The 17,965-nt window shown below is 46.6% G+C and overlaps 2 non-coding genes and 7 pseudogenes across 2 annotated transcripts; all 9 read left to right on the top strand.

Moving 5' to 3' along the window:
* Window positions 1–10,038: 10,038 nt before the first annotated feature.
* LOC131074712 (5S ribosomal RNA) lies at window positions 10,039–10,156 on the top strand (annotated as a pseudogene).
* A 794-nt stretch (window positions 10,157–10,950) lies between these two features.
* LOC131074708 (5S ribosomal RNA) lies at window positions 10,951–11,069 on the top strand. The gene has a single exon (XR_009113105.1). It is a non-coding gene; the product is annotated as a 5S ribosomal RNA (ribosomal RNA).
* A 1,952-nt stretch (window positions 11,070–13,021) lies between these two features.
* On the top strand, window positions 13,022–13,140 carry LOC131074717 (5S ribosomal RNA). Its single transcript, XR_009113106.1, has one exon. It is a non-coding gene; the product is annotated as a 5S ribosomal RNA (ribosomal RNA).
* Window positions 13,141–13,692: 552 nt separating this feature from the next.
* LOC131074719 (5S ribosomal RNA) lies at window positions 13,693–13,811 on the top strand (annotated as a pseudogene).
* Window positions 13,812–14,364: 553 nt separating this feature from the next.
* Window positions 14,365–14,483, top strand: LOC131875552 (5S ribosomal RNA; annotated as a pseudogene).
* A 456-nt stretch (window positions 14,484–14,939) lies between these two features.
* LOC131074710 (5S ribosomal RNA) lies at window positions 14,940–15,058 on the top strand (annotated as a pseudogene).
* A 557-nt stretch (window positions 15,059–15,615) lies between these two features.
* On the top strand, window positions 15,616–15,734 carry LOC131074716 (5S ribosomal RNA; annotated as a pseudogene).
* A 1,153-nt stretch (window positions 15,735–16,887) lies between these two features.
* LOC131074720 (5S ribosomal RNA) lies at window positions 16,888–17,006 on the top strand (annotated as a pseudogene).
* Window positions 17,007–17,456: 450 nt separating this feature from the next.
* LOC131074711 (5S ribosomal RNA) lies at window positions 17,457–17,575 on the top strand (annotated as a pseudogene).
* Window positions 17,576–17,965: the final 390 nt, after the last annotated feature.

Genomic DNA, 17,965 nt, shown 5'->3' with positions numbered 1-17,965 from the left:
TGTAGCAGTGGCATAAAATACCTTGTAACCGTGACATGCCTTGGACAATGATTGTGGTATGTTTAGTCTTCTTGCTATCATGAATTACATTTTTGATATATAACTATCACTGATTGACTTGACAATCTATAAAGTTGTCCCCTGTTATGTATGGCTTTTAAATAGAACTTATTATTTGCCTTCAGGTTTCATGATTGTCCTTCATTGTTGAGATTGCATTGGTCTTAACTCTTACTGTGAAAACCCTTTATCTAGGGTTGATGAATCATGTCTTGGTGCTATCACTAGGGAGTATGAAATATTTACCCGAGTTTTTCCATTGTCTTCTTTTGTGACGTGGTTGCTTATGAAGACTGACTTTCACATGCATGACTGCAACAAACCTGTGATTGTCTTATACAGGAGCTTGAATGACCTTGACATCCGTGACAATGATCTATGAATATACTTATCTACTGAAAAAATGAAGATCTTTGCTCTTGTTTGTTTCACATAATATTATATTGACATTTATATTCTCTGTTGTGATATCATTATTCATGAATTCCTTTAGATTGCAACTATTGTCTTAAACCTTGTGTTTATGCATTATGATGTTTATAAACATTGTGGAATCTTGACAGTGACTGTATCCTCACTGTGTTTACATTCATATGAAATCCCTATCAAGATGCTCCTTGAATGTCCTAAGTGTTTTCATCTTTCACTATATCCATTGTGCCTTCATGGTTTTTCTGTCTTTCTCTTGAGTTTCACCATTGAAGCTGACTATAGCTGCAACAACACTTATATTGGGAAGTAGTTTTCTTTGATTGAGGTGTCGAGGTTTTGCCTTGGTACACAATGGTTATCAGAGCATTATGATCGCTCTGGATAACTATTTGTCCCAAGACAAGATCTCGACACCTCTTTGGGACACTACCGACTTACAAACTTAATGAGCTGGGCTCAACCCTTATGGGAGCCACATTTTACCCCTCATATAACCTGATAAACAACCATAATACTTTCCTATATTTGCACATGAAGCAAATAAGTTAGACACAACAATGTATATCTAATTTTTTGTTGATGGTTTGATTTGATATTTGTCTCCTGAGTTTATATGTTGAGCTAGTTGTTGTGATGCACATGAGGGTTAGATTGTATGTTTGTAGGTGAGTGTACAGATAATGAATGATGATTCTCATTGCTCTAACACATTACTTTCTCAAATGCAGGTTCTCAGGAAAGCAAGGAGACACAACCAGATGCAGGATGGGCGAAAGGCTACATATGCACAAAACAACTCAAAGAGGACTCGTCATTCAAGAAATGACGAGTCACCCTTCTTTCTCCGTATTTACCTTTATGTTTGCATCTGCAAGTATATAGTTTATTCCTCATTTGCACTACCAGTTAGTATCACGACTTGTGTGAGACATTGTACATTCATATTAATAAAGATTACTTTCTCATAAATTTGTGATCTCCTTCTACTTCATTTTCTTTTTTTAAATGTTTATGAATGCAATTCAACAGAATAAAAATGCACCTTTGTTTATAAAACACAAAAGATCTACCTGATTGAGCTTGAAGCAAAAATAGGTAACAAGCTGAGCCCAACAAAGTGGGAACAGATTGAGGCGATTGAGATAGGGTACATAGCGCGAATGCCCCACGTGAGATCACATATGACTATGCTGACAACATTGATCAAGAGATAGAGGAGTGAGACTATCGAATTCCACCTGTTGAGAAGAGAGATCATCGTCACCTCAAAAGATGTGTATCAGATATACATGATGCCGATACAAAGCATACAAGGGATAACATGAAGGATTGAGTAGGTAGAGGCTATGAGACTACTAGTTGGTGCAGATTTACTGGTACATCACAGTCAGTTATCCTTGGAGTAGACATTGGCCTAGGCACCACTTGCAAGGAGGATTTACTTCTTTGTCTATGCACTAGTCAACAATTATATCCTTCCAGACTGTGGAGGGAGGTCTATCGTGCTGGGTATGATTCCAGTGGTTATTGATGTGATTGATGGTAGATGTCCTATGGCATGGGAGACACTGGTTCTTGCAGAGTTATATGGGGAGCTCCACGACAATATGTACCATCTGAGGCGAAGCTTCGACTATGTCACTCTGATGTAGGTATGAGCGTGGGAGCATATTGCTGTCACACATCCAGTGGGTCGAAAAGATAGGGATCCCTCATAGCTGGTAGTCTACAGTTGGGGAGGGGTGCTGCATTATGAGGTGATAGATGACATTGATCAATGGAGGGTTGTATTTGACATATTAGTTATGGATACCATCACATGGAGACCATATATGGTGATAGCTGCATGACCAAAGGATCTGTTGGATTTCAAATCAATAGATTGGATAGGTTCTAAGGAAATGCCAACTCCTATGATCAAAACCTCTATTTGAATTGGCCAGCTTATAGAGTGAACCTATTTGGTTACTAACTCCCTCATTTTAGGATCTGCAAGACCTAGGTGGGTATACCTATTCACTAGTCAATTTTGATGACTAATGCCTTTTATAGAAGATTGAGTATCTTGATCTAAATTTTTCCCTATCTCAGAATGACATAGGTTCCTAGGATAGGTGGATTTTATATGAGTGATTGTTGTTGTGAAAACAATTCGATCTTTGTGCTTGAAATTTATATGTATACACTATTCTAATTGATTCTATATATCCTACTCAACTATTCCTATTGCTTTAAAGTAAAGGTAATTGATATGGTAAAAAGTTGTTGTTTATGAATGATCAGTGCCTTTCCTCTTGTTTGGGCCACATAGTCTATGAGACAATTTTTAAATCATCCCCAGGTAGATCTGTCAGTCACCTTTCCTCAAAAAGATTCATTTTAATAGTCTTATGCTACAATTTGCTCGAATGAATTTAACCCTTACTTTAAGAGACCATTCAAGGAAGACTTACAAGGAACAATTACAATCCACAAGTAGGCCTTTTAATCAAATTAATAGCAGTAGGAAAATAAACTTCACTAGGAAGATACAAGTAACCTTATCTTCTATGAGACAATATCGGAAAACAACTACCAATTGAAATAAACAACTCACAACACATATGTATAGGGAAAAACAACTGATTATATTGATAGAGTTTTGAAAGTTACAAAAAAATGCTAGAGTATATTGTACATCTATTTTTTAATGTCCTTTTGTTTTACAAGAAACCTCTCATATATATGAGAACAAAAACTATCTTTATGAAAAGTCATGTCTCTTCCCAACATCAACAACCAGGTTGTATGTTCTTAACAAAGTTAAATAAAAATATATTAAGCATTCCCAAGTGGTTTATGTAATCATCCTCTTTGTAGCCTCTGACATCAATGTTCTTCTTCTTCTTCATCTGTGGCTACAATGAAATGTACTCAAAGATTATCTGGTTGACATAAGGGGCCAAATATTTATCCCGATCCAATCCTGAGATGGTTCGCTCCTTGATGCTAGCAATCTCATTTTTCCATTGTTCCAATGATATCAATTCCACCTCCTTGTAGATTGTTGGCATTCATGAAGTGCTCCCATCTTCCATCACTTGGAGGTCTTTGTTCAATGTATTTGCATATCTATCATGTTTCTCCAAGTACGTTATCCCTTCTGCTCTCTCTTCAGGTGTCATGGTATCAACGTTGTTCATCACCTCTTGCAGTCATTTCTTTAATCTTTCATGCTCCCTCAGAGCCTTGACAGTCTCGGTGTACACTTTCCAATAATGATCTGCATGTGTTAGCATGGTTCTAAATCTGCGTTCAATGATATCATTAACCAATTTATCCATTTTTTGTCGAGCACTTTCTACTTGTTTAATTAACTTCTCACTCTTAGTCTTCCAGTAGATAGTATCTGTCAAAGCAACTATAACCTTTCGGTCAGTTTTAAGTACCATACCTAGATAATCAATGCCTGGAGCAGAGTTTTGTTGTAGTAATCTTTCCTGTAACCGTTGTACTTCCTTGCTAGCCTTTTCATACAAACCTTTATAGGTTCAATTCTCCCTGACTAAGAATTCAACTTGATCTTGATTTAGTTTTGCCACATCCAAATTCAATTTGGCAGTGACCCTAGGGTCAGTTTTCCCAACTTGTTGAACCATTAAATGTCCAAAGGCCTCATCAATGTCGAAAAGTAATGGCCTTTTCTCCTTAGGGTATAGAGCCCACAACACAAGAGCTTTCTGATCTAGATCATATCCTGATCCCATGAAAATCTTATCTATTACATCTGGCATAATTTGTTTGTTGGGCCCCTATTTCTTTAGAAAACTATCAAACAACAAAGCAGATCTCATATCCCATCCTAAGTATATTAATATCCCAACATCTTTAAGTAATAGCCTTCCCCTTTCAAGTGTCATTTCCTTCATGGCTTGGTCTATTTCCTCTTGCAGTATTTTGAGCTTCTCTTCCTCGGTTTTCCCTTCTGTATTGGCTCTAACTAATGTCGCTTTGTACTAGCACATAAGTGTGTTAAATTATTTGGTATGAATAAAGTCATTGTCTGAAATGGATTCTCCATGCTCCAGTAACTTGACATCATTGATCTCCTGTACACCATATTGGCCAGTTGCCAGACTCATCTGCATATCATAATCATATATGGGTGGACACCCTTCTCTTGGTGAATCAACAGGGACATACTCGGAAATAGATTGAGGAGACATGTGTGCCAATGGTTCCTATATCCCTGACACCTTGTCCCCTGTCCCTGAAAACGTATGTAGGGACACCATTGAGAATTTCCAACTCATGTTGCATAAGTTTGTTAGCTTTGGCTAAGGGGTCATCTATCCCCTGCTCTCATTAATCTTTCCTCTACTAAGCTTCCATTTGTAGGCTTTGGATACTCTGTCATATTTTGTCCTATTTTAAATAGCTTCTTTCCTTTCCATATTTTTGATAAAATCATCAGGCATTAGTGGAACATGTTCTCTATCCCTAAGCTTTTGTGATGCTTTCGCTTCTCCCATATAGTCTTTGGGGTCGAAGTTTGACCTAGGATCACCTTCCACCATCTTATAATAACCTAATTTATTCTGCAATAAGCCATAGCTTTTTGAACTTTTAACAATAAAGTCTGAAAAAACCAATAACCCAGACACTATGGATTGTTTCCCATGATCTGTCAAGTGTTTAGCACTGGCTATCGATAATTGTCTGATAATCTCAAGGCAAGCTACTCTATTAGGCACTGTAATAAGCAACAAATAAGGCTTTCCTTCAAACCCATGCACCCTTATCTGAGTATAATCCTGAAAGCAGTACCAATCTCCCCAATTATGTGTAATTGGAGTGTCTTCACATAACTCTTTTGGCATAAGAAATCTCTGAATTTTTGGAGATATAGAATGATCACACAGATAACCTAGCAATCTGTACAGTGTTTTAACGAAGAACTCTTCAAAGCGCAAATATTGACTATTGTTGTATCTTTGGTCCCACGAAGATAACCATAACTGTACAGGCTTCCTCACTCCAGCTTTATCATAAGCCCTGGCACATAACCCATCTGGCCATAATCCTTTATCTTGCCCACTACATAGTAATATATGCATGAGAAAAGAATAATATTTGAAATGAACATTCACCATGTCTCCTTTCAACTTCTCCAAACCATGATTCACAACTTTAGATAAATAAGCAACAAAATCAAATGCCCTAGGGTCCTTTAATTGCAAATCCGCACACATTATCATAGCCATTATATCCATCAAGGGGGGCTTCTATTCCTAAGACCTGGGCTACATAATAATATGTGGATTTGAAATAGGGGTAGAAAAAGTTAAAATCAAAGAGAGCTTTATCTCCTTCACCGAATGACATTGTTGATCCTGCAATTTTTGGTCTATGGATAGGGAGTCTCCACCTCTTATATATATGTTCCATTTTAAAATACTCCTGAGTAAGCTTGCTAGTATCTATCTTTTCTTCAAATTACCAATTTAAGTCAAATACACTTTCTATAACTTCTTTAGTGATGGACACTATTGGTTTCCCCATATAATCATATATGGTTTTCGTCCTGGGGTCGTAATTGTCGGATAGAGATTTCATAAGTTCAACATTTACAAAAACATTGGGTACTGCCAATTTCTCCAAGTTCAATCTCCACAAATTATTTACAGGCTCTAGAGCATTTCTTCACACATATCCAAAGATGAACAATTCATGCCCTCTCATCTCTGTCCAAATGTCTCCCAAATCTTCAAACCTATCCTCCAAGCCCTTGTCATCTATTTTAATCTTTTTGGACCGATGGCTCGAGGTAGGGAACTGGTCTAGTAAGTCTTGGTCTAATGGGCGACCTTCCTTCTTCTGCCTTTTTGGTTTCTCCTCTGCAGACTGGGTTTCCCTAGGTTTCCTAGCTCTGGTTTTCTTAGACGAAGAGACTTCCATTATAATGACAAAGCTCAGAAATAGGGAACTTACTTGGAGTTATGGACCTTCTGATTTTTGAAAACTCTCTGTGAATTGTTCTAACCAACGCTGCCTGAATTGTCCTCTTTCTTGTCATTTTTATTACAATTTTATAGTAGTTTCATCAGTTATATCCACCTGTTATGTAATGATCATGAACTCACTTGTTTTGAATTTATGACGATGGGAATTCATTTAATTCTGGAATGATTTCACGACAAAAAGTAATTACTTCTAACAATTCCTTTTCTCTTTCTTCAATGCTCATTTACGACATGATTTTACCGTTTACTTCGATGAAACTACGTTCTTCGACAATGTCCCTTTCTTTCTTATCAAAAGGTATCCTTTCATCAAACTTACTTTTGTTTTGTTGAAAGTATTGTTATCACTATTGTGCTTTAGGTTTCCATCGAATCATCATTTTTCATCAAAATGGATCCCATTCACTTTTATTCTGAGTGATCAACTTTGATGTGAACCTTTGTCGTTTCATCGAAACTTTGTTTTTCGATGAAATCCATCCCATCGTTATACCTTGAAATAGTTTATCTGATGCACGAGTTCTATCGATGACAAGTCATCAACGAGTGACCTCCATGTCTTACTCGATATTACTACGTTGATGAAACTTTTCATTTCATCAAGAGCCAAAAACCCTCCTTCGATGACTGGCTTCCATCAACAACATTTTACTTTGTCGATACGACATTAGATGTCGGCCTAATGCTTTATTGGTTCTATGAAACTCACATCTCTTCGAAATTGTATCGTCGATGGCACTTCAATATTTTTTGATAAAAAATAATGACTTCGGTGATTCCCTTTTGAGTTTTATCGCGACCAGAATCCCTTCGATGGTTCTTATTATCGAGGAAAAATTTATCAATTTCTTCGATATAACAGATATATGTTTTTGGTGAGACTAAGTTTTTCGGTGAGAGTTTATTTTTCTCACCCGGTGGTCGAATTTGGCTGATAGGAGTTGTGAATATAATATCGATGAAAGTTCACAAGTTTCTATAGAAATTCTTAAGGGGTATACTTAGTCATTTTTTTAAAGAAAACTTCTGTAGCTTCTAAAGAGATAAGGGAATATCTTGTTTGTGAATATATTGTATAATAGGATCCACAATATTTTCCTTACATAATTACTCTAGGATACATAATTGGCTGATGGCAGTATGTTATTGAGATGTATAGGCTAGATAGAGTTCAGTGGCAGTTTGGGTGAGTACAGGATGTACGCAGGGCACCACACATATTCCAGCGCGTCACTAGAGAGAGAGTGGTAGAGTTTGAGCCTGCATTACATGATAGGGATGACTTGATTGATGGATGGACATGATTAGCACCAACACAGTAGGATCTGCGAGGGGGACTAGCAGACACATGTGTCACAACAGCTTATCAGGCTTGGTGGGCAAAGGCCATGTTGGTAGGCAGGGTAGGGCTAGCACCACTCAACGTCAGGAGGGTGCAGATCAGGGCCAGGGGAGGCAGAGTTGGCGGCCAGTACCAGCCAGTGGGGTAGCAGGAAAGACAAATCATATTGTCTTCTACTTATCCCACAGGTCCTCTTATCGGGTCCTTAGAATCCTGCACGACAATGAGAGAGAGACCGAGTCTCCTTCTTCCCGCTACCCCACAACGCTTAGCACACTACTCCTTCAGGTGGGTATATAACATGAAGATTATCAATTGCTCTTTTCAGAGATCAGGTGCCATCTATCCAAGATTTCAACTAGTAAGTTTGAGACGCCCATTCTCAACATTATCCCACTAGACAAAGAAATTATTGGTATCTCTTGAACATTTAGAAATTAATGAGATTCATGGGCTCCAAGGCCCATAAAATTGGCACACCATTTGAACTTTGTTGTGTTCATAGGTTTTGTCAATGCATCTCTGCAACATTCTTTAGAGTATCCACCTTTTCCAGATTAACCTTTCCATCTTCCACCATGTCACGAAGAAAGTGATATTGTACATCAACATGTTTCATCTTGGCATGGAAAGTGGTATTTTTCACCAAACAAATGGCACTCGAATTGTCACAACAAATAGAAATCCATCCTGCATTAAACCCAACATAAAAGCACAAACTCTTAAGACAAACAACCTCTTGACTAGCACGAGTTGCTGCCATGTACTCTACCTCTATATCAGACAAAGAGACTACAACTTTCCACTTGCTCATACAACTAATTGCACCACCATTCATCGTGAATACATATCCACTAGTGGATCTTCTGCTGTCAATGTCCCCTGCCTAATCAGAATCCACATATCCCTAAACACTTACAGTCCTCTGCGATCCAACAAAATTTCCATGATAATATAGAGCATACTGAGAGGTACCTTTCAGGTATCTAAACACTCTATTCACAAGATCCCAATGTGGTCTTCCTAGATTTTCCATTAACTGACTTAATACTCCCACTGCTTGGGCAATGTCTAGCTTTGTACAGACCATTGCATACATTAGGCTTCCAACTGCACTTGCATAAGGCACCTTGCCCATGTCCTCCTTCTTAGTAGAAGATTTTGGACAATCTTCAACATAAAGCTTCATTCCCTGCAACATTGGAACAACTAACTGCTTGCAATCCGACATGTTAAATCTCTCCAGGACTCCGTAGTTAAGCGCTTTTGGGTCGGAGTAGTACTGGGATGAGTGACCTCCTGCGAAGTCCAAATGTTGCTCCCTTTTTAGTTCTGGTCGGGCGTTGTAATATTATTCACATGAACTTTTTCCATGTTGGTGTTCTCATCAGGGGCGCACTACGGGTGCCCCGAAAGTGCACCGGGGCACACTGGGGGCGTGATGTGTGCACAAGGCCGCACACTGTGGTGTGCGGGCACCACATATACGGGTGGACTAGAGAAACATGGAGCATGCACCCGAGGGGCCTCAGATGTGCATCGTTGTGCACTCGGCACACAACCTAGTAGGTGCGCGCTTAGATAGGATGGGTGCACACCCAACACCTAGTCCAAGTGCACTGCAACTCGGTAAGGTGCATGCATGACCTGGGTACGGTGCACCTGGGGAAAACTGAGCACCCTTGGAAAGGGAGGGTGCATGCTGATCGTGGGCGCACCATGGGCATCCCGAATGTGCATCAGGGCATACGGGGGCATGGTGCGTGCAAAAGGCCACACATTAAGCGTGTGGGCACCGCGTGTGCGAGTGCACTAGGGCGACATCGAGTGTATACCTGAGGCGCCCCAAACATGCACCAGGGTGCACCTCGCACACATGGACGTGTACCCTAATGTGCCTGAGGCGATGTGCGTGCATCAGGGTGCACCCAGAGCACTGCGTGCCAGGGCTGTGCATTGCGGTGCACCCGGAGCGCAACCTGGCTAGTGCGGGTTTGGCCAAGGTGGGTGAACACCCGACACTCGGTCCAAGTGCACTGCAACTCAAAAAATTGCACACATGACCTGGGCAGGGTGCACCCAGGGCAAACTGGGTGGGTGGGAATCTTGGCCAGGGTGAGTGTGCACCATTGGTGGGGTGCCCAAGGTTGATGCGCACATGGGCAAGGGTCTGCTAAGTATACACTTGAACAAGCTCATAACGGGTGTTATCATACTAGTGTTAGTGCATCAGATCCCATCAGAACTCCATGGTTAAACACGCTTGGGCCGAAGTAGTATGGGATGGGTGACCTCCTGGGAAGTCTCGGTGTTGCAACCTTTTTAGTTCTAGTCGAGCATCGCAATATTATTCACATTAACGTTTTCCCTGATGGCATTCTCATCGGGGGCGCTTTGCGGGCGCCGCAAACGTGTATTGGGGGCGTGGTGCACGCACGATGCCGCACTAGGGCAACATGGAGTGTGCACCTAAGGCGTCCTGAACAAGCACTAGGGTGCACCTCGCCCTTGTGGGCGCGCACCCTATTGTGCTCGAGGTGATGTGTGCTCACCAAGCTGCACCCGAGACACAACCTGGCCAGTCCCGATGTTGCACCCTTTTATGTTCTGGTCGGGCATAGCTAAACTATTCACATTAACGTTTTCCATGTTGGTATTCTCATCAGGGGTGCATCGCGGGTGCATTGAACGTGCACCGGGACACACCGGGTGCATGGTGCGTGCACAGGGCCACATACCAAGGAACGCAGGCAGTGCATGTGCGTGTGCACCAAGGCAACATGGAGCGTGCACCTGAGGCACCCCAAATGTGCACCAGGGTGCACTTTGCCCACATGGGTCCGCACCTTGGTGTGCCTGAGGCGATGTGCATGCACCAGGGTGCACCCAGGATGCAACCTAGCCAGTGCGAGCTTGGCCAAGGTTGGTGCACACCCGACACATGGTCCAAGTGCACTACAACTTAGTAAGGTGCACCAACGACCTAGGCAGGGTGCACTCAGGCGAAATCGAGCGCCCTTTGATAGGGCGAGTGCGCACCATGGACCGGGTGCCTATGGTGGATGCTCACATGGGCAAAGGTCTGCTAAGTACATGCTTGAACAAGCTCATAACGGGTGCGATCATACCAGCGTTTGTGCACTGGATCCCATCAGAACTCCGTAGTTAAGTGTGCTTGGGTCGAAGTAGTACTAGGATGGGTGACCTCCCGGGAAGTCTCGGTGTTGTAACCTTTTTAGTTATGGTATGCTCGAGGCAATGTGCACGCACTGAGGTGCACCCGGGGCACTGCGCGCTGGGGCTGTGCATCGTAGTGAACCTAGGGCTAGCCAGGTTGCATGCACACCCGACACCCGGTCCAAGTGCACTGCAACTCAGAAAGGTGCACCCAGGACAAACTGGGTGATCTTGGATAAGGAGGGTGGTGGGCGCACTATGGCACACCGGGGGTGTGGTGTGCACATGAGGCTGCACATCAAGGTGCGCGGGCACTACATGTGCGGGTGCACTAGGGAAATATGGAGCGTACACCTAAGGCACCCCGGATGTGCATTATGGTGCACACTGCCCACATGGACGCACAACCTGGTGTGCTTGAGGTGATGCCGAGTCCGTGCATTGCAGTGGACCTTGGTCGCAACCTGGCCAATGCACCCTTGGCCAGGGTGGGTGCACACCCAACACCCTGTCCAAGTGCACTGCAACTAAGAAAGGTGCACACACAACTTGGACAGGGTGCACCTGGGGCAAACTGAATGCACTTCGATAGGGAGGGTGCGCACCATGGGCGGGGTGCCCAGGATGGATGCACACATGGGCAAGGGTTTTCTAAGTACATGCTTGAACAAGCTCACAATAGGTGTGATCATACTAGCATCAATGCACCAGATCCCATCATAACTTCACAATTAAGTGCACTTGGGTTAGAGTATTAATAGGATGGGTGACCTCCTAGGAAGTCCTAGTGTTGCACCTGTTTTAGCTTTAGTTGTGGCGTTCTCATTAGGGGCACACTGTGGGCACCCCGAATGTTCACTGGTGCATACTTGGGGCGTGGTGCGCGAAGGAGGCTTCACACTGAGGTGTGCAGGTGCAGCAAGGCAACATGGAGCATGTACTCGAGGTGCCCCATACATGCAACATGGTTCACCCCGCCCACGTGGGCGCGCACCTTGGTGCGCCCGAGGTGATGTGTACAAACCGAGGTGCACTCGGGCCGCAACTTGGCTAGGGTGGGTGCACACCCGACACCGGGTCCAAGTGCACTACAACTCGGAAAGGCGCACACACGACCTGGCCAAGGTGCACTGGGGGCAAATTGGGCACCATTGGATAGGGAAGGTGCATAACTTGGCTGAGGTGGGTGCGCACCATGGGCGGGGTGCCTAGTGAAGATGCGCACATGGGCAAGGGTATGCTAAGTACACGCTTGAACAAGATCATAATGGGTAGGATCATACCAGCGTTCGTGCGCCAGATCATACTTGTGTTAGTGCAGTGAATCCCTTCAGAACTCCGTAGTTAAGCACGCTTGGGCCGAACTAGTACTAGGATGGGTGATCTCCCGTGAAGTCCCGGTGTTACACCCTTTCTAGTTCTCGTCAAACGTCGTAATATTATTCACATTAACATTTTCCTTGTTGGTGTTCTCATTGGGGGCGCACCTCGGGCACCCCAAACATGCACTACGACACACCGGGGGAGTAGTGCGCGCATGAGGCCGCATACCAAGGTGCACAGGCACCACGTGTGCAGGTGCACCAAGGCAACATGCAGTGTGTAGTCGAGGCACCCGAAACGTGCACCAGGGTGCACCCCGCCCACGTGGGCATGCACTCTAGGTGTTGCGCACTAGAGTCGTGCATCGCGGTGCACCCAGAGCACAACCTGGCCAGTGCGCGCTTGGCCAAGGTGGGTGCGCACCTGACACTCGGTCAAAGTGCACCGCGACTCGGAAAGGTGCACAGACGCCTTGGGCAGGGTGCACACGGGCCAAACTGAACGCCCTTAGATAGGGAGGGTGCACACCTTGGCCGGGGTGGGTGCGCACCAGGGGCGGGGGTGCCCACATCAGCAAGGGTCTTTTAAGTACATGCTTGGACAAGCTAATAACGGGTTGGATCATACCAGCATTAGTGCACATGGGCAAGGGTCTGCTAAGTACACGCTTGAACAAGCTCATAACGGGTACGATCATACCAGTGTCAGTGCACCGGATGCCATCATAACTCCGCAGTTAAGTGCACTTGGGTCGGAGTAGTACTGGGATGGGTGACCTCTCGGGAAGTCCTGGCGTTGCACCCTTTTTAGTTCTGGTCGGGCGTCGCAATATTATTCACATTAATGTTTTCCCTATTGGTGTTCTCATTAGGGGCACACCGCGGGCACGCCAAACGTGCATCAGAGCACATTGTGGGTGTGGTGTACGCATGAGGCTGCACACCAAGGTGCATGGGCACCGCATGTGTGGGTGCACCAGGCGACATGGATCATGCACCCAAGGCACCCTGCCACGTGGGTGCGCAACGTGGTGTGCTTGAGGCGATGCACACGCATAAGGGTGCAACCGAGATGTTGCACACTAGGGTCGTGCATTGCAGTGCGCTCGAGGCGCAACCTAGCCGGTCCACGGTTGGCTAGGGTGGGTGCACACCTGACTCCCAGTCCAAGTGCACTGCATCTCAGAAAGCTACACACATGACCTGGGCACAATGCACCTAGAGCAGATCGGGCACCCTTGGATAGGGAGTGTGCACACCTTGGTCAGAGTGGGTTCGCACCATGGGCGGGGGTACCTAGGGTGGATGCGCACATGGGTAAAGGTCTACTAAGTAAATGCTTGAACAAGCTCATAACAGGTGCGATCATACCAGTGTCAGTGTACTGGATCCCATTAGAACTCCGTAGTTAAGCGCACTTGGGTTGGAGTAGTACTGGGATGGGTGACCTCTCGAGAAGTCTCGGTGTTACACCCTTTTTAGTTCAGGTTGGGTGTCGCAATATTATACACATTAATGTTTTCCCTGTTGACGTTCTCATTGGGGGCGCACTGCGGGCGCCCTGAACATGCATTGGGGCACATGGGGGGCATGGTGCACGAATGAGGTCGCACACCAAGGTGCGCGGGCACTGCGTGTGCGGGTGTACCAGGACAACATGGATCGTGTACCCGAGGTGCCTTGAACGTGCACCAGGGTGCACCCCACTTAAGTGGGTGTGCACCTTGGTGTGTCAGAGGCTATATGCACGCATCGAGGTGCACCCAGGGCACTGCGTGCCGAGACCATGCATCATGGTGCACCCAGGGCACAACCTAGCCAGTGCGCGCTTGGCTAGGGTGGGTGCGCACCCGACACTCTATCCAAGTGAACTACAACACAGAAAGGTGCACACATGACCTGGGCATGGTGCACATAAGGCAAACCAAACGTTGTTGGATAGGGAGGGTGCGCACATGGGCGAGGTGCCTAGAGTCGATGTGCACATGGGCAAGGGTCTGCTAAGTACACGCTTGAACAAGCTCATAATGGGTGCAATCGTACCAGTGTTAGTGCACCGGATCCCATCAAAACTCCATAGTTAAGTGCGGTTGGGCCGAAGTAGTACTCGGATGGGTGACCTCTCGTGAAGTCTCGAAGTTGCATCGTTTTTAGTTTTGGTCGGGCATCAAAATATTGTTCACATTAACATTTTCCCTGTTGGCATTCTCATCGAGGGGACATCGCGAGCACCCCGAATGTGCACTAGGGCACACTAGGGGCATGGTGCATGCATGTGGCCGCACACCAAGGTGTGCAAGTATCGCCTGTGTAGGTGCAATAGGGCAACATGGAGTGTGAACCGAGCTGGTCCCGAGGTGAAATCTGGCCAGTGCGTGCTTGGCTAAGGTGGGTGCACACCTGACACCCAGGCCAAGTGCATTGCAACTCAGAAAGGTGCATACACAACTTGGGAAAGGTGCACTCGGGGCAAACTGGGCGCCCTTGGTTAGGGAGGGTGTGCACCTTGGTCGGGGTGGGTGCGCACCATGGGCGGGGGGTGCCTAGGGAGGATGCACACATGGGAAAGGGTATGATAAGTAGACACTTGAATAAGCTCATAATGGGGGCAATCATACCAGCATTTCTGCACTAGATTCCATCAGAACTCCGAAGTTAAGCATGCTTGGGCCAGAGTAGTATTGAGATGGGTGACCTCTCAGGAAGTCTCGGTGTCGCACCGTTTTTTAGTTTTGGTTAGGCGTCACAATAATATAAACATTAACGTTTTCCCTATTGCCATTCTCATCGGGGGCACATAGTGGGCGCCTCGAACGTGCACCGCGGCACACCGATGGCCTGGTGCGCGCACAAGGCTGCACACCATGGTGCGTGGGCACTGCATGTGCACCAGGGTAACATGGAGCATGCACCCGAGGCACCTCAAACTGGCAGGATGGTGCACCCCACCCACGTGGGCTCACAACCTAGTGCACTTGAGACGATGTGTGCGCACCGGGGCACTATGTGTCGGAGCCGTGCATCGCGATGGACCCGGGGTGTAACCTGGCTAGTGTGCGCTTGGCAAGGGTGGGTGCACACCCAATACCTGATCCAAGTGCACTGCAACTGGAAGGTGCACTCATGACTTGGACAGGGTGCACCCTGGCAAACCAGGGGCACTTCGATAAGGAGAGTGTGCACCTTGGTCGGAGTGGGTGCGCACCATGGGCAAGGTGCCCAGGGTGGATGCACACATGGGCAAGGGTTTGCTAATTACATGCTTGAACAAGTTCATAATGGATGCTATCATACCAGTGTTAATGCATCGGATCCCATTAGAACTTCATAGTTAAGCACGCTTGGGGTAGAGTAAAACTGGGATGGGTGACTTTCTGGGAAGTCCCAATGTTGTACCCTTTTTAGTTCTGGTCAGGCGTCGCAATATTATTCACATTATCATTTTCCCTATTCATGTTCTAATGGGAGGGGCACCGTGGGCACCCATAACGTTCACCGAGGCACACTGAGGACGTGGATGACACTACACATTAAGGTTTACTGGCACTGCGTGTGTGGATGCACCAGGGCAAGAAGGTGCGTGCACCCAAGGCGTCCTGTACGTGCACCCCGCCCACTTGGGTGCATACCTTGGTGTGCTTGAGGTGATGTACGTGCACTAGGGTGCAACTTCGCCAGTGCACGCTTGGCCAGGGTGGGTGCACACCCGACACCCGGTCCAAGTGCACACCTTGGGCAAATCGAGCACCCTTAGATAGGGAGGGTGCGCACCTTGGCCAGGGTGGGTGCTCACCATGGGTCTGGTGCCCAGGGTGGATGCGCACATGGGAAAGGGCTTGCTAAGTACACACTTCAACAAACTCATAACGGGTGTGATCATACCACCGTTAGTGCTTCAAATCCCATCAGAAGTTTGCGATTAAGCACGCTTGGGCCGGAGTAGTGCGGGGATGGGTGACCTCCTGGGAAGTCCCAATGTTGCACCTTTTTTTGTTCTGGTTGGACATTGCAATATTATTCACATTAACATTTTCAATGTTGGTGTTCTCATTAGGGGCACACCGTGGGTGCCCCGAACGTGCACCGGGGGCTTGGTGCGCTCATGAGGTTGCACACCAATTTGCACAGGTACTGTATGTGCGGATGCTCCAGGGAAATACAGAGCATGCACCCGAGGAACCCTGAATATGCACCAAGGTGCACCCCACCCACATGGGTGCGCAACTTAGTGCGCTTGAAACGATGTGCGCGCATCGAGGTGCACCTAGGGCGCTACACGCGGGGGTAGTGCATCGTGGTGCACCAAGGCTCAACCTGGCCAGTGCATGCTTGGCCAGCATGGGTACACACTCGACACCTAGTCCAAGTGCACTCCAATTTAGAAAGGTGGACGCACGACTTGGGCACGGTGTACTTAAGGCAAACCGGGCACACTTGGATAGGGATTGTGTGCACCTTGGCTGGAGTGGGTGTGCACCATGGGCGAGGTGCTCAGGATGGATGCGCACATGGGCAAGGGTCTGCTAAGTACACACTTGAACAAGCTCATAATGGGTGCGATCATACCAACATTAATGCACTGGATCCCATCAAAACTCCGTAGTTAAGCGCGTTTTGGCCAAAGTATTACTGGGATGGGTGACCTCCCGCAAAGTCTTGGTGTTGCACCCTTTTTAGTTCTAGTCAGGCATTGCAATATTATTTACATTAACATTTTCCCTATTGACGTTCTCGTCGGGGGCACATCGTGGGCACCCTGAACGTTCATTGGGGCACACTGGGGGCGTGGTGCATGGACAAGGCCGCACACCAAGGTGTGCATGCACTATGTGTGCGGGTGTACTAGGGCAACATGGAGCATGCACCCGAAGAACCTTGCCCCACGTGGGTGCGCACCCTGGTGCACCTGAGGTGATGTATGTGCACCGGGGTTCAGCCAGGGTGCAACTTGGCCAAAGTGTGTTGGCCAGGGTGGATGCACACCCGGGGCAAACCGAGGGCCCTTGGATAGGGAGGGCATGCACGTTGGCCGGGGTGGGTGCACAACATGGGCGACGTGCCTAGGATGAATGCGCACATGGGTAAGGGTCTGCTAAGTACATGCTTGAACAATCTCATAATATGTGCGATCCTTCCAACGCTAGTGTACTAGATCCCATTAGAACTCTGCAGTTAAGCGCGCTTGGGCCAAAGTAGTACTGGGATGGGTGACCTCTTGGGAAGTCCAAGTGTTGCGACCTTTTTAGTTCTGTTCGGGCGTCGCAATAATACTCACATTAACATTTTTCTTGTTGACGTTCTCATCAAGGAAGCACCGCGAGCGCCCCTAACATGCACCACGACATTCCAAGGGCGTGGTGCGCGTATGAGGCCGCACACTAAGGTGCGTCGACATCGCATCTGCGGGTGCACTAGGGCAACATGGAGCGTGCATCCAAGGCACCCGAAACGTGCACCAGGGTGCACCCCACCCACATGGGCGTACACCTTAGTGTGCTCGAGGCGATGTGTGCACACCGAGGTTCACCTGGGACATTATGCATTGTGGCCGTGCATCGCGATGCACCCCTGACATCACCTAGTCAGTGCGGGCTTGGCCAGGGTGTGTGCACACCTGACACTCGGTCCAA

The sequence above is a fragment of the Cryptomeria japonica genome, chromosome 4 (genome assembly GCF_030272615.1).
Source record: "Cryptomeria japonica chromosome 4, Sugi_1.0, whole genome shotgun sequence".
Lineage (NCBI taxonomy): Eukaryota > Viridiplantae > Streptophyta > Pinopsida > Cupressales > Cupressaceae > Cryptomeria > Cryptomeria japonica.
This window is presented reverse-complemented; position numbering and strand designations above follow the sequence as displayed.